The following is a 16,673-nucleotide window of genomic DNA, read 5'->3' as shown; positions in this document are numbered from 1 at the left end:
ATATTATCTAAACTTGCAAATATTTACCATCTGTGAGTACTTCTGGTTCAATTGTTCTATTCTAATAAAGTTATGCATAATGTTTTATTTTTTGACTTTGCTCTGTCAGTAATGGATTAGGTTGCAAAATGAAGTAGATTAGCACTAGAGTTTTTTTTGTTTATTTTCAGTGGCTGACACAAGAACAGCTACTAGTCCACCATTTGATTCCTTTTGTTGTCACATTGAGGCCTGTACATATAGTCAAAGTTTTCTACACAAGTGGACAAGAGTTTTAATTCTCTGTTGCTGCTTTTACAATGTGATCTAACAGCTGAAAACATCAATGGTCTAAAGGGAGTCTTTGGTGATTAGAACTGTTTTACCTAAACTTCATCACAATTTAAGGGAAGCTTAGGATCTAGCAAGAGAAAGACAACTCCGTATCTTCAAAGGGTGTTTTTGCAAGGCTGCATACCAAAGAGACAACCTACCCCTAGGATGAGTAATCTTGGGGAAACAAAGCTGTAGCTGATTTGCCTGTCAACTGAGTCAAGACAGCAGCTGGGAAGTTACTTTCCTCTCGAGGTGTCAGAGAATTTTCGTTCAAAATACACCTAAAGTCAAGCATGAGTTGCAGTTTCATTCACAGTAAAATAAATTGCTGCATTATTCAGCTTGCATATGTGAAGGCTCAGTATGTGTTGGTGTGTGTGCATGTATTTTTTAAAATATATGTATAGTAACTCACAATAAAAATGAGAACGTTCTTACTCAAAAGGTACTGAATTCAGATAGAGAGGCACAAACATTAACTTCTACACGATTCTTTTCCTCCATGTTCAAGATAAAGGTTTCATTCTGAGGCCGTAGAATTTTCTTAGTAAGCTTTCTAAATATTTCATTTGATATACACATAAAACTATTGCTTTATAAGAATAAACAGAACATTGATATACTGTGCTAAATAAACCTGAGTTTTTCTGGCTCTTTGTGAATAATTCAAGAGTATTGACCTCTTTTACTTGTTTTGTTTGTTTGTTTGGTTTTGTTTGTTTGTTTTTCTCTGAGGAAACCTCTTGTTTACATTATCTCTATTTCTTTGATTCTGACTTTTCTTTGTTTTTCTGTCTATTTCTATGTCTGACTTCTGGCTGGAGTATGAGGAGAGAAGAGGACATGCTCTGAGGCTAATAGCAAATGGACACGTTTGTAACGTAAACTGGCATGAACAAGACTAAGGTAAGATACCAAAAGTCACAAATACCACTGAAGAATCACCTTTTTTTGAATATTTTTCTATACGTAGTTATGTAGAACAATTCGCTTTGGTTTGTGCCACTCTCTAGAGAGTAGCACTAACTGGGGAGAAAATTCACAGCTAAAAAACAGGGGAAAAAAAAATAAAAGCAAGCAAATGGGATGCTGCGGAAGAAAAATGGCATGGGCTCTGGGTAACACAATATGCTGGAGAAGATTTTTTTTTACCCTCCACTTATGAGTAAGGCAGAATAGCCATAATATAAGTGGTTGGAAGCAGCACCGCTTCTGTCCCTGCCTTCCTCAGCCCAGCTCATAGCTAACGAGGGTGAGTGACATCCTCCCAAAAGAGACCCCATGTTGATGCTGGAGGGTCCCACTCCCTCCCTGTGGCAGTAGGCCTCTGAACTGGTTTTCACAGTGACTGACAACTCTTTTCAGCAGTACAACTGAATTCATGTTCTGCAACCTTTTTTCCCCTAAGGACATTCTTTCTGTTTTGCTAATACTCTGTTTGTATTTGATCTTCTCACTTTCACAAGACAATCAAACATGGCTTGTCAGCAGTTTATTATCGAAAGAGAAACAGGAAGGGCAGGGAAGGGTTACATGCACTGGTAGAATGTCAAGTTTAGATAAAAATTTATGAGGTCTGATCCTTTGGAAGCAATAAGCTCAGTATTTTAAAATCATGGCTTTCTGTAATCAAACCAAACACGAAGCTGAATTGATAATCATGCAAACCATTATTTTTCTTGAACCAGAAGTAAATTGTCATTTTGATGCTTTTCTGAATGCTGCAAGAACTGAACCAAAACAGCTTTTTGGTTTCAAGCTAAACACTACAAATAAAAATTGACAGCTTCTGGCAGGGACTTATTTAGTATAAGCCTTATTTGCACTTGATAGAAGCTTCAAAGCAATGTCATGTCACAGCCTGTTCCCTTCTGCCTTCTTCTTGCCACTGGCCTTTCAGGGATGCATAGCACAAACTCTCACTCCAACTACATGACTAAGCTGCTTCAACCTGTGCTACACCAGGAGGGGAGAGTTTGCAGAGAGAGGTGTTGGAGTCTCCATCTTTTGAGATGTTAAAAAGCCATCTGGACACGATGACCATACTTGAGCGGGGAGAAGGGTAGACTGGATGGTCTCCACAGTTTCCTTCTAACCTGAACTGGCCTGTGATTCTGTCCTAAATTCTGTCCTTAATGCTCCTGGAAATCTGTTAAAAGATTTGCTTGTACAGGAATGTTGGCTTGCATAGAGAACTCCACATGGGGAATCAGGGAGAATTTGTCAGAAAGGCAGGCTTGGCTTTACAACTGCAGTATGGGTTCTCACATATCTTTCAATGTATGTAATAGAAAGGACTTAACTGTCGCTGCAAGAGGAGGTTTGATTTTAGCATGATTTAGAAATATGATCTTGATAGATAACTGTAAGAAAATCAATGGAGATATGTAGTTCTGACAGTAATATGTAAGAAGTGGCTGATGGTCTCATTTTAAAATACTGATTCATATTAGTTTTACTTCACCAGTTTCACAGAACTATTCTAGATTTATACCATGCGAACTTAATATCTGCAATTTCTACAGTTATTCTTAAGAAAACTCTGATTCTCAGACTGATCCGTTACTGTCCCAAGCCTTCCACTCCCATCACATTCCTTTCTGTTAAATGGCAGTGAGTATATTTTTATGACTTTTAATGCTGTAGCATTTACTAGACATCTGACCCCTTTCCTTAGCCTTCTAATCTGTCTTGTCCCTGCAGAATGAACATGCCCATCACCTGTAATCTGTGTAAGTCCAGACCCCAGTAGTCCAGCATGAAAGACTCAGTGAGTAGCCTTTAACCATCGAGGGACTTCAACAGCTTTCTCGTACAGCAGCAAGGAGTCCTTCACTAATCGCTGTGACCTGAAAGTACAATCAGAGAGAGGCATAAGATAGAAACAGTGCATTAATTCTTTCACCATGGATGAATCCCTATATACTGAGCAGAAATTTGGCTTTTGGCAACTCAAAAGTATGCCAAGGTTCAGTGCTTCAAACGCCAAAGAGTTTTTATTATTTGAGTGGTATACGTAACTTCTCCACTTACACAGATTATATAGGAGTAAATCTAGAAGTGTTAATTTTCCTGAGATCTGCCTATGATTAATGTGTAGCCATCCTCCTTTACTGCTGCAGTTAGTTCATTAAAGCTTCTTAAAAGTACAAGTGGTCTGTGTTTTCAACCGTTACAAAACGTTTAAACAAAAACAAGTGAAATGTTCTCTCTTTGTAACTAAGATTAATTTTATCTGTAAGAAAATAACCAAATAATTCATAAATACTGAAGCTTCTTCAAGAAAAATATTTTCTAGCTATTTTTTTGTTTTACACAAAGGAGTAGATAAACACAAACTTTCATCATAGATGTAATCCTTAAGACACTTAAGTGGCCTTTGTATTTTGCTTCACGGCAAAAATCAGATTGAGAGTAGCAAAACAGTATTTCAGAATTAAGTAAATCAGTTTAAAATAATGATTCATTTAGTACTAGAGCCTGTGTAATTTCTTTTTTTCAAGAAATTGAAGCAATTTCAAAGGAAATTGTTCATTATAATGACTTAGCCTACCTACTCTGTCTTCTTGCCAAAAATCTGTTGTACAGGGAAATATGCAGGGAGAAGGAAGAGACGAAAGGAGGTCTTACAGAATCTGTAGTATTATCATTTGAGAAACACTAAATAATGCAGGCTCAGGGACAGATTTTGGCACATGCTTTGTACCCAATGCTACGAGTACAGCACAGTCCAAGTAGCTCAAGAGAAATGGCTGTGACTCTGGAAAACATTCCCTTCTCTATGTAAAAAGAAGTGGTGTACACACCTATACAGACAACTTACAAGTGACTGACTCAAAAGCAATGCACATATGTGAGACCCAACACAGTAATATATTGTGTCAAGAAAATTGCATTTATTTTGCAATATAAATGAATAAAAGATCAAAATGTTCAAGATGACTAAACATTAGAATCAACAAAACATGCATAGTTTGTATGAGACAATGCTCAGATGAGAATGATAATCTACTAAACAGAGATAATTCACTGAATTGTTTTATTATTTGATTTTATACAATAAGAATCCAGACTACAGCCACAGATCCAAATTACTGATAACTAACTTGAGTTGTTTCAGCTCATGCATTGGCCAGTCAATGTGTCTCTGAACTCATTTCACACTGGACCTCCTGGACGGCAGTGGAGCTATATACAAATGTATACTATTCTTTTCGGTCCCTGACTTTCTTAAAAAGGAAGAAAAATGCATCAGACAAATCTATATTGAACTAATACCTGAACAGAAAAACCTTATCTCTGAAAGTCTTAAAGAAAAAGAAAGAAAGGAAATGAATTCATTAATTGAAAGCTCTGCCTACCTAAAGAGTTATAGTACCTCTTAAGAGTAGCACTCTGATGCATTGATAGCGGAGGCAGGAGCTCAGTTAAACTACCGCTGCAGTTTAAGGTACACAATTACATTCTTCAGCGTTGACATTTTCACCTTGATAAGCATAATAATGCCATGCAGATGCCGACTAAAACCCATAATTTCAGCACTCTGCTTCTACTCAAGTTGATTATAATAAGGTATGGCACTGAAGCATGCATGATCCTACATTTAATTGTCAGCATAGCCCTTCATTTAAACAAGAAGTTAGTTAACAGTATGCTTTCTACGGTGAATGTGGGAGGCATCTCAAACAGCTGTGGCTAAACAGAGAGAGTTAAATGCGCCCATAAAATCATGCAAAAAGCTGGTGATGACTTAAATTCGCCTCCAGTCTCTCCGTGCATTTAGATGTAAAATGAAAACAAAGTATGATATGTTTATATTTGCAAGAACAGACCAACTTTTGTTTTTCTTTTCTTTTTCTTTTTTAATAGGAAAAGCTTCCTTGCAGTTAGCTTTACATCAATGTAAAGCAGTAAGCCAGATGATGACAGTGAAGGACACATTCTGGTACGTATAGCAAGAAATGAAAAAAAATATCTGAACAGAGTAAACATATATAAGTTTGAAAAACGTACATATGATTTTAAAACTAAACATAGGAGAATCACACAAGACAACATGATACATTACCTTTGGTTTACTAAGTACATTCTTGGAGGAAGAAAAAAACAGCATACAGCAAATGGAAAACCTGATTTAAACTAGGACAACAGTTTTATATATGCACACATATATGCATTTTCATACATGTTTGTACATATACATATAGATATGTACATACTCATATGTATGTATGTATTAATCGAATGTTTAAGAGATATTCAGCTGGTTAAAAGAATGGATACCATCAATACAAAATTCCTATCTGAAACATAGAATTTCTTGAATCATTTAACTTGTGCTGTGTTGTTGCTTGATTCTTGAAATAGTACCACTTGGTGGGGTTGGGATTGGGGGGGTGGGGGGACGGGGAGAAACAGAAACCCAAAATGTGAAACAGTCAGAATAACAACTGCTACATAATTCTCTCTTAGTTTTCCATAATGCCATAGTAATATATTTTACTTGCTTCTGATCATACAGAAAGGAGAGAAGACTCTCAAAAATGCATCATTTTGAAAAGGAAGCTTCTTTGCTCTGGCTTCTTAAATGCCACATTATGCTTTCTAGGCATAACCAACAATCAAACACTATTTGTTAGATGCACTTTACCAGACAACATATCTAAAGAACTGCAGACCATCAGTGGCTTGTAGTTTTAGCACAGAAAAATCTATGACCTACCTCGTGACTGCCAGTGGAATGACAACATATGTCAGGAGCAGAGCTAAGAAGCCGGTGGGGTGTCTGGCAAGATGCGTAGGTTATGTGGCTGCCTCATTTCAGGCCACATCTTCTCTTAACTGAAGTTAATGACAGCCTGTCACAGAAGCACCCCGAGGTTAGTTTAAGGGACAACAGGGTCCAAACCAACTTTTATTAAACCGGTGAGTAACAGGGTTTTAGCACTCCAAAAGTGACTTAAATAAAGGTTTGGGTATCAGTTGAGGAAAATTATTAAGGGGCAGCAACTAATACAACAGGCGGTCCACAGAGTGCATGCACATGGCTTCACCCAAACAATGCCGGAGCCGTCTCTGAGTCTGGAAGAAATACACACTTGCCTGAACACGGTGTGGGATTGTTTTGAAGAGGTACACGTAATCGTAGTGAGTACGGAAAGTTAGTACACTTGCGATTGTGCAAGGGTAAATTTATAATACACTCGCAATCCTGCGAGGGTTAATACACATGCAAATGTGCACGGAATATTACATGTGCTTATGTGGAAGCACGGGAGGAAAATACACTCGCAGTTGTGCAAGGAAATAATTTATACACGTGCTCGTATTGAGCGTGGAAAGTTACACATGCTTATGTGGAAGCACAGGAGGAAAATGCACCAGCGATTATGCAAGGATTAATTTTACACGTGCTCATATTGAGTACGGAAAGTTACACGTGCATATGTGCACGGAAAGTATAAATACACTCGCACTTCTATGAGGGTTAAGTTTTACTCACACCCTTGGCAGCAAGGCAAGCGGAGTCTCCATCCCGGGGAGGGGGGCTCTCGGGGGCAGCATCTTGCTCGTGCTCCGAGAGACGCGCGACAATGGGTCAAGTCTCAACGAGAGTCCTGTTTTTTTATTGGCTGATCAGATCTGACTGTAGGCATTCCAGAAGCTTCTCTGCACCCCCACACTGGCTGTGGGGTGCCCCTGAAGCCTCCAAACATCCCCCACACTGGCTGCAGGTGCCCAGCGGCTCACTGGCGCCTCGGCACTCCCTTCTTCTAATGGCCCTGGCCAGGGTGCTCTGGGGCCAAACAAAAGCAGCTGTTAGCTTCAGGTAGCAGAGAGAGAGGGAGATGTGCCTACTCCTTCCATACTGAAGGAGGGAGGGGGAGAGAGGGGGGTTTGCATCCTGCCACACAGCCCCAAAGTCAGCACAAGGCACTTGACAGACTGGATTATTTTGATGGCAATTTCACGATGTTGTTCTGTTCTCTATCAGAAAATAAAAAAAAAAAAAAAAGGAAAAATATAATTAGAGTCTCTGTGACATCCAGTTAGTCTTCTTCATTGGCTTAGCAGTAAAGCTATAAATTACTATACTGGGTTATATATAATATAAACCTATACAAAATTAACTATGTTGATTTTAATTAGCTCGTGAGCCTGTAGTAAATAGAGACTTCAAAGCAACTACTGTAGCAGATTTTATGCACATTTTTTTACCTATTTATTTCCAACTCAGCCCCGAACCTAACTTCAATGTCAAATCTCTGCCTTGGATTATGATGGATGGAATTCATATATTTGAGAACAGTTTTTGTTAAAATTACTTTTTTTTTTTTTTTATCTTTTTATGTAGGAACTTACCAGCCTCTGTTAAACTTTGCAGACTAGCAAACCACTAGATAGACTTGTGAGGAAAGGTCTTTAACACAGGTCATGAAATTCGTGAGTCTTTCCCAGGAGTACTGTATGGTAGTCAGAAACAGATGAACCATGGAAAAGGCATCACAGAGATGAACATTGTTCTCCCATGTCCCTTCTGTGCCTTGTTCACATTTAGTCAGAGGAGTCCAAGGGTTTCTGTTAGTCACATTAGTTACTAGTGGCACTGAAACAGGAAGGGGTGACACAGGCCATTTCAGCCACAACCCCTACTCCCGCTGTAGGAATGCTGTGCTGCTGGCCACAGCAAAAGGAGCACACTTTGTGAGCTTTTATGGAAATGCTACACTGTGTGGCACTACATGTTGTCAATAAAAGTCATTTGCCATAATAAGTGACTTGGAAGGCCTTTCTTCTGATCAGTGTGCCTCTTGGTAGACCAGAGTGCGGAAGTGGCTGCGGCACAAAGCAACTGGATAGCAAAATCTTCTCCTAATGGAGAATCATACTGTGTTGATGGCAGGGCCTGCAATTAATTTAAGAAGTGCACTATAAATTAAGTGCTCATAGTTTTGAAGTGAAGTGCAATGCAATTCAAATGTTGGGTACTGTAAACTTCTTGAGCTTTAATTAATCACTACATTCATTAAAAAAAAAAAAAAAAGGAAGAAAGAAAAAAGAAAAAAACATTCCTTTCATGGGATAAGACAGTTGAATGTGTTTAGATGAATCATTTAATATGTGTCAACAAATGATTACCAGGATCTCAGAGGCAAAAATCATCTAACGGGCCCTTAGCATTTAGAAGCAGTTGAGTGATTGGGAGGATACTGTTACATAAATATTGTCACATATTATCTTAATAACTAAATTATATAGAGTTTGTATGACAAATTATATTGAAGGCAACATGCATAACCATTTATTATTCAGAATGCGAGGCGAAATGAGACAACAACTAATTCCCACAACAAACAGTGCTCTTTATACATTAATACTGATAAACTGGAGTAGTCAGGCTAAATTGTGCCTAGCCTTGCCCATATAAACCAACTGGCACCTCTGAAGTTGTCCTTGTATACTACAAGAGAGAGTTTCTTCAGTGAATTCATTAGATCAACATTAATTTTGGAGCACATTTTGTATCTCCATTATGTTCAGAATTACACAAAGATGATGTTTACTACTTCATGTGAAGTTACCTTTCAAAACTAATGATAAAATTGATGTTGGAGGGGGAATGTATATGACAACCTTCTCCTCAAAATCTTTCTAAGATTCCATTGCAGGATGCTGTAAAAATCAATAGAACACCATTATCATAATGCAACCATTCTCTGTGCCTTCTTCCTGTGGCTGGTTGTCTTACTTTCCTGTTGGGATTGTATCCTCCTTTTTTGCTTCACTGTTGCTGTGACCACATTTTTCTGTGCTCTAATGTGGGCGAGATGTAACTGCCTTCTCCAAGTATCCTTCTCTGTTGAATATAATGGAGCCTAAGTAACTGTTGTGGGTTAGATCATCTAATCCATTGGCTGACTCCAAGGTGACATGAGTCTTACAAATCATTATACAAAAAAAAAAAAAAGCATCATCTAGTATCTGACCTGTATTGCGTCATAGTTTCTTGCACCTGTCTATCTGAGTTGGTTTTATTTGACATCTTAAGGCCATGTTAGGTTGTAAAATTAGTTTATTTTATCCCATTCTTGTTTCTGTTTCCTTTTTTCCCCTTCCACATACAGATACAGATCTTCATCTATACATATACAAGCCCCATAAAGAAAAATTATGTTCCTACTATGCTTGGCAGTGGGGAGCAGGTGTATTGGAAATACCACAATCACAAAACTGTTACAGACTCTCATTGTTTCCTCTCACAAACCTGAAGTGACTTTTTTTTTTTTTTAATATCTCATTAGTAGGTCAGATCCTGGTATCATTTAGACACAGTTTATATGAGATCAGTCTGAATTGCAGAGCCATATGTGGCAAAGTTTTATTAAATTTAGATGTGGTATTCCCAAATGGTTCCTTCATCGCTGTCTGTGTGCAGAAATGGGCCTAATTTTCTTCTCACTGGTTCTACAGTAACAGCAGAATATCCTCATTGACACTGGCATAATGCTAACATAAATAAGAGCAGTACTAAGCTAACTCTGTCATTAATGGTGAGAAGAAACACAGATTGCATTTCCACTAGATTTTTAGGAGAAAAAATATTGAACTCAGACTCTATCATCTTTTCTTTTTGTCCAAAGATCAATTCTACACATTATCTATTTTAAAGGCAGTGTCTCTGGATAAAAGTTGGTATTGGAACTCTCATGTGGTCCTTGGAAGAAAGGGACTTATTTAGAACTGAGTCATAATAGTGAATCAGAAAATAGAAATCATAGATATAATCTTTTGAACACAAAGGTATAAACTAATCTATAAGATCAAATATTATTTTATTTGGATTTGCTTTTATTATCCATAATATTCAAGTAAATTAGGAAAATAAATAAATAAAAATATGTAAATATATTATTAATATATAAATTTATGTTTTCTTGTTTCTAGGTCTCTTAGTTTCCCTCAGAATATATAGCTTGTTTTTTAATGGCTCTTGGTTTTTCCACATTATTTTCACATTTCTGCAAAAAAAATACTTAACTATGATCCACTATATTCCAATATATATGTAAGTTACTGTATATGCACAGAACATACTGTACTATCTGAAATTTATATTTGAAGGTTGAAAAAAAAATCTGTATGTTGAAAACAAAGTTAATATTCACTGTGAAAAAAAAAAATCACTTGATAATTTTGTTTTACCAAAAGTATCTGGTGAGAGGTACAATCACATACAAACAATAGCATTTGTTGAAAAATTTAGAAAGCTTGTCCTTACAATGTCTTGTGGTTTTAGTAGAGAAAGTGGGAGAATATGCTGGTTTTGAAAAATTTTCTGTTGATTGTGAGACTACTGAGAGTCCCACTGGCAAAATTAAGGGATTGCTAACACAACACACCACACACAACACACCACACACAACACACCACACACAACACACCACACACAACACACCACACACAACACACCACACTGCCTGCCTTTGCCTTTGGCTCAGGTCTGTATTCTGTTGGTTAGGACTGGGAACAAAGCAGCAGCACCAGGAATAAGTGGCACCAGTTACAAGTCACATTCTTGCAAGATCTGTCCCTGCTTTTCTTTAATACATTTTGCAAGTTCCATCCCTGATAGGAGTAAAGCTATGTGGAATGAAAATAAGTCTGGTTTTGTGGATACATGACTAATGTTTTTTTGGATACAACAGGCTGACTTGAGCTACTGTTAGTACAAGTCCTGCCAACCCTTTTATTATTCTGCCTTTTGTTTCCCATGAGCTCAGCTGATCGAGAGAGAAGGTGCCACAAGGGCAACAGAAATACCATAAGTGCTAATATGATAGGAGTAGATAAGAGCTATATATTTCACTCACCTCTGCTGAACAGTTTGTTTCACTGTCACAGAAGTTCAACAGTTCTGGATTTTATGCTATAGCTTACACTAGAAAATGCAGTAAAATGGGAAAGTTAGAGACATGTTTTTCTGGTTTCAAAATAAATATCTTACTCAAAGTGTATCATAAATGTAAAATACCACAACGCTGAGTTCCTGCAAAATAATCAATAACATTTCCTTCTCAAAACTTTGTAAAACAAATCACAACAAATCATTGTATGCTGAAGAAAAATAAGTCAACTGCAATAGTGTTGAAATATGTAAGAAACTCAGGGATGTACCTTATTTTTTTTTTCTTAGAGTCAGTACTGTCTTAATCCAAATGAAATGTCTTGAAATGGCTCTTCATCATTGCATCCCATTTCCTCCAATCCCCACTGGGCACTTGATATGCAGTTTGTAATTTTCTAGAGCAGAAGGGATAAAATCAAAACTGAAGTGAGTCACAAATCTTAATTGAATTTTTTTAATGGCATAATTTTCAACAGCGATTACTTCATGCTTTCAAATTAATTTGACTATATCTGAATTTCTGCTTCTACTTTAACTGTCTTTTTTTTTTTGAGTAAACTTTTTGTGTTGGTATAAGTATACCAAAAAATGTGAGCATGAGGTTATGGGGTTTCTTCCTCCCTTATTAGCTGTTTAATTATTCCATTTCTGCATCTATCAATATGCCAAAGCTCCTATTATGCTAATTCAGAACACTGGTTTTTCTCTGGATTGTTTTGATCAGGAGGAAAATGTTAACCAACTGTTGTTGTAGAAGGAGGGAAAATAAAACAAAAGTGACTCATTGGAATATGAAATAGTTTTTCTACTGACTGAATTTAAAGTATTGTTTAACTCATGTACAGATGTTCGTATCTACTTTCAAATGCGAGCATGATGCAGAGTATTGTTGAGAGAATGAATGATCTCCTAGTACGAAGTGCCTTGGGTCCATAGATAGCTGACAACACTTTTCCAATCTTTATGACATCATCTTTAGCAGTAGTTTTAGATACCTCCCAAAAATATTTCTGAAGAAAATACACCTTGGTCTTCTTTAAAAATTTCCATATCAGCACAGAGAACAATATTCTTTTGACCAGACAGAATTGCCACATGTGTAACTGCATTTCAGCTGGTCTCTTAAACACCCCTTAAGAGAAAATGAAATTTTTAAAAGCATATTTAAGGTAATATTCAGCACATCTTAAAATAAATATCTAAAAATATTAGGTGCTCTGCACCTTACAAAAGTCTTCATTGATTTGAGGATGACATGGTCAGCTGCAAAGTCTGCAATGCAGACAGCTAAACTTAGGTGAGATTAATTCATTCTCATGACACAAATTTCTCCTATAACTTTTTGGATTGCTCCGCTTTGGATGATTGCATTTCCTGAATGTGGACACTTAAAAGCATGCTGTGTGTAAAATGGATGCATACGCAATTACGTATTGCTAAACCACACAGCAATGGGTTGGGGTGAGCATGATACCAGCATATTTTAATGTGCTCACCCCAGGCTGGAAACCATGTTCCTCACTCCTTTCCTTAGCTTTAATGTTTCTTATCATGTCTATGCTTTTTTCTTCCAATCTTTGATGATTTCATATTGTCTTAAGCTGTTGTGAACTGTAATCGAATCAGAAACTCACCTCTGTGTTCTTTCTTTGCAATATACTTTCATTAAAATTGCAACAAATGGAACTGGCGTTGGGATAGAATAAGGAAGAATCTGTAAAGCGTTCTTATTTCAGCATTTGTTTCACTTTGAGAAATGCATTTTCTCTAATAAATTGCTCTACACATATCTCAGGATTTTGAGTTTTCCTCTTTCTCTTCTAACTTCTTCAAATATTGTTGCTATCTCAGTCTCAGTAGGTCTGCACAGAAGTTAAAAAGTGACTGTTTAGTTATTTCCCATATCCTATTAATTTTGGATACTCTAAACCTTGGCCTCTTATAATAGATCTGAGCTCTTCGACCTATTTTCCTGTTTATTGCAGCTTAATTGTTACACTGCTCACTAAAAAGACAGCTAACACAGTTTCAATTCATTTTTCAGATATTAGGATTGCTTGCAACAGAATTAAGCTAAAATTAAATTGTAGTAACTCAATTTTTGCTTTGAATCATTTGGGAGGTGTTTTTTTGTAATTCATCAAGAATTAAATTATGTTTATTTGTTCAAAACATCCCACTGGCCTTTAATATCTTGAAATATACTAATAATTTATCTTGCCCTCACGTCCAGAGAATGAGCCCTTGTTTTATGTGAATTTCTCCTGCTATGCTCTAAGCCCTGGAAGATATTATCACTTTCCAGTGCCCATTTTTCTCTTCATTCCAGTCAAGGAAGCCAAAGTTTGGTTTTGGAGAAGGGATTTCTGTTAAATTATTATGACAGAAACCAAATGGGCACAGTAGTAACTGATAAACCCTGGAGGAATTTGGATAAAACAGATATTCAGGCTTTGTCTCAAAAGATTTTCTTGCGATTAACCAAATTCTCACATATTTTAAACCTCAGTTTAAAAGGCTTTTGGCCTCTGCTTCAGGTATTAGTCCATTATGAAATTTGGATTAAAATGTATGTTCAGACTTAAAACCAGGTTGAGGTGAAGACTGTTACAGGTCCTTGTCATTCAGTTGTTTGATTTTGTGGTATGGGGCATTTGTTTGTTTGTTTTTCCCAAAAGGCACATATTGTCAGCTATTACTCAGCAATTGAGAAAGACACATGTCCAGGATCATCTTGTGTGTGCATCCAGTTGTAGAATTATTTGACTTAACACTTATCTTGTTTTTAGAATTAGAGCTATGAAACTTTATTTCCTCACAATAGTTGTTCTCAATATTCCTTTATTTTGTTGCATTTTTTTCTTCTCTTGCTTTTGCATCCTCAGTGCCCTGTCTTGCCTACCCCTTCCCCTCCATCATCTCCTTGTTTGCTTTTTCTTTCTATCAGCTACATTTCGCCGATGGCCTTATGGAAATCACTCTTTGTCCTATGCTCAGGCTGGCTTTTTAGCCTTTCAACAGAAATATTCACCATAACTTGCACATAGGCACTGTTGCTTACTCTTCTGTTGTCATACTAGCAAATATTTAAATAGTCACCCTCCATTTACGCAGATGCTGAGGCACTTACTACCATCCTAACGTATTCTCTGGGGGAGCAAAGTGTTTCCTTATTTTTCTTCTGAAGAACAGGAAAGGGTTGCTAAGCTGGTTGTTCTAGGACAGATGTGGTGAGTGGGGCTCCTGTGCCCCAGTTGCTGTTGGATACTCACCACACAAGTGTCAGTTTAGGACCACTCTGACATCTCGCTCCTCCTGGAGTTGACCGCAAAGCCCATCCATGCCAGCTTTCCTGTTCCATTGCCAACTCAGGCCAGCTCAGTGTGTCACATGCTGTTACTGCCAGATTTCCTTAAGAAACTGGCAGCATATGAGGCAAGAATTTGTTTTTCCAGTTATACTGGAAGATCAATAAAGTAAAGGTACTGGCAGCCAGGAGTCAGTAATATCTTAAACTGACATACTTGTTTCTTCTATACTGTAATAAAACTTCGATGAGGAAGAATTCCAGTTGTAAATTTACCACGGCCTACTATTATTTCTGACCTCCAAGAAGGCCCCTTCAAAGGCACATCAGACAGGTATTTAAAACACAAGAAAACACATAGATTCACCGACTTTCCAATACATATTTTCAGACTTAAGACAATTCTTCACTAAAGAAGAAATATTTACATGTACTACAAAGATAAATATCATGAACTAATGTATGCCATACTTGTATGACGTAATTGTGATCAAAATTTGTTGTACAAGGCATAACATGGCAGCAAAAGTAAAACTCAGTGAAAATATCAGGCTACAGGCTACCGCTTCTTTTCATGTCTCCTGTCCCATATTTTCCCAGGACCAACCAGTGTGCTTCCACCACTGTCCCCCTGCATCTTCCTCCTTTTTCCTACTTCCCTCCCTCCACCTACCCCCATCTCACTTTTCTCCTGATGTATGTATTCATACTAACTCCCTGAAGCAATTTTCACTTCAGATTTGTTAACAAGCACTTAACAGCTCACTCAGAGAGGGTGCAGCAGCGCTGCCATTTGCTGTACTGCTAAATAGGAGAATTGCAAGTAATTTAAGAGAATAAACCTGAGAGCAAAACACAGTACCTGTTGTAATTAGAGGCAATACCAACAATTATTTGGCTTGCTGAGCAGAAGGTAGGGGCCAGCTTGCTTGTTGCGGGTACACCAGGTTGCCGTACACCAGCTGGAACGATCCCTAAGAAATGAAGTAATTGTGTCTGTATGGTTATTTCAGAACTTTAAACACTAAGATTAAAAATCTCTCATGTGAGCACAGATGGAAACAATGCTGTCACTGCAAAGGTTGCCATTAGAAACAGGTTGAGGCTGTTAATCAGACTGGACTACTAATGGCTACAAGTACACTTTGCCTAACCAGTACTGGCAGGATGCTTTCTTTACAGCAATAAATGTACAAGCTGTGACTTGCATTTCATTTCCAGCCTTGGCAGTCTAAAATAGTCTGTTAATGAATGAAGACATCTTTAAGCATGCAGTTGTATGCCAACAGCAGTTGGTAATCCTCCATATCCATCTTATTTCATTCTATTTACAACTCCACTTGTAATCAAAGCAACGAATAAACTACTGATGCTTGGCCAGCAATACCCACATGACCTTAGAAAGCATTTGGAATTTGCAAAAAAAGTAAAATATGCTTGTCGGTAGTATTGCTTGCATTTTCACTTCAGCGTGCAGACAAGCAGTGCATTTGAAAGTCATTCTGAAAATAAACTGCAGCAAACTCAATCAAAACTTTTATTATTAAACATGACATACGAAAAAAACCCACAACTTTTGGAAAATGGTTATTAAGAGTAACACGCAGTATCAGATGTTTCTGATACAACGTATAACAGAGTACATAAAAGCCCAATAAACCAATTTCAGTAAAACCCAGACACTTATTTTATCATGACATTGCCACTAAAGAGGCTGAATTCTACAGAAGGCTGGAAGCCTTTGGTTGTATAATTCTCAATAGTCAAGATAAAACTTGTTACTTTTGTTAAGGAGAAAGAAAATCAGAGCAAATAAAGATATACTAAATTTCAATACTCAGTCACTCTCTGTAGAGTATATTTTCTCTTTTCCATAGACATATATGGTCACCATGCGCAAAAACAGCTATTTCCCCAGTTCTTCTTTTACCTTGAAGGAACTGAGCTGCTGCCAGTCATTAAAATGTTTTCAGCTGTTCTCTGACAAGACAAAATAACTTAGTGTTAACTACTGTTGTTTCTCATTTTACAGCACAACTCAATTTCAATACCTTTCTTATAATTTCTTTATTATTTCTCCCCTTATTGTAATTAAATCAATTAAATACTTGACAGTAAAGAATCATTTTTTCTAGCTCTTTATAA

General features: G+C 37.2%; 1 long non-coding RNA gene across 2 annotated transcripts in view; it reads right to left on the bottom strand.

The window, feature by feature from the left end:
* LOC110357089 (uncharacterized) overlaps positions 1-15,615 on the bottom strand; it is a 40,941-nt gene extending 25,326 nt beyond the window's left edge. The window contains exons 1-6 of one of the 2 annotated variants that reach the window (XR_010472391.1): positions 15,391-15,615; positions 11,491-11,616; positions 11,187-11,254; positions 6,818-7,302; positions 6,038-6,173; positions 3,037-3,164 (exon numbers count right to left, since the gene is read on the bottom strand). This is a non-coding gene — a long non-coding RNA (uncharacterized LOC110357089). Of the gene's footprint in view, positions 1-1,792; positions 3,165-6,037; positions 6,174-6,817; positions 7,303-11,186; positions 11,255-11,490; positions 11,617-15,390 lie in introns of those variants that run through there. The other variant, XR_010472392.1, reaches the window with a different exon arrangement.
* Positions 15,616-16,673: the final 1,058 nt, after the last annotated feature.

The sequence above is a fragment of the Columba livia genome, chromosome 4 (assembly GCF_036013475.1).
Source record: "Columba livia isolate bColLiv1 breed racing homer chromosome 4, bColLiv1.pat.W.v2, whole genome shotgun sequence".
Taxonomy (NCBI): Eukaryota; Metazoa; Chordata; class Aves; order Columbiformes; family Columbidae; genus Columba; species Columba livia.
Note: the sequence above shows the minus strand (reverse complement) of the source record. Positions and strands in the feature narration are given on the sequence as shown.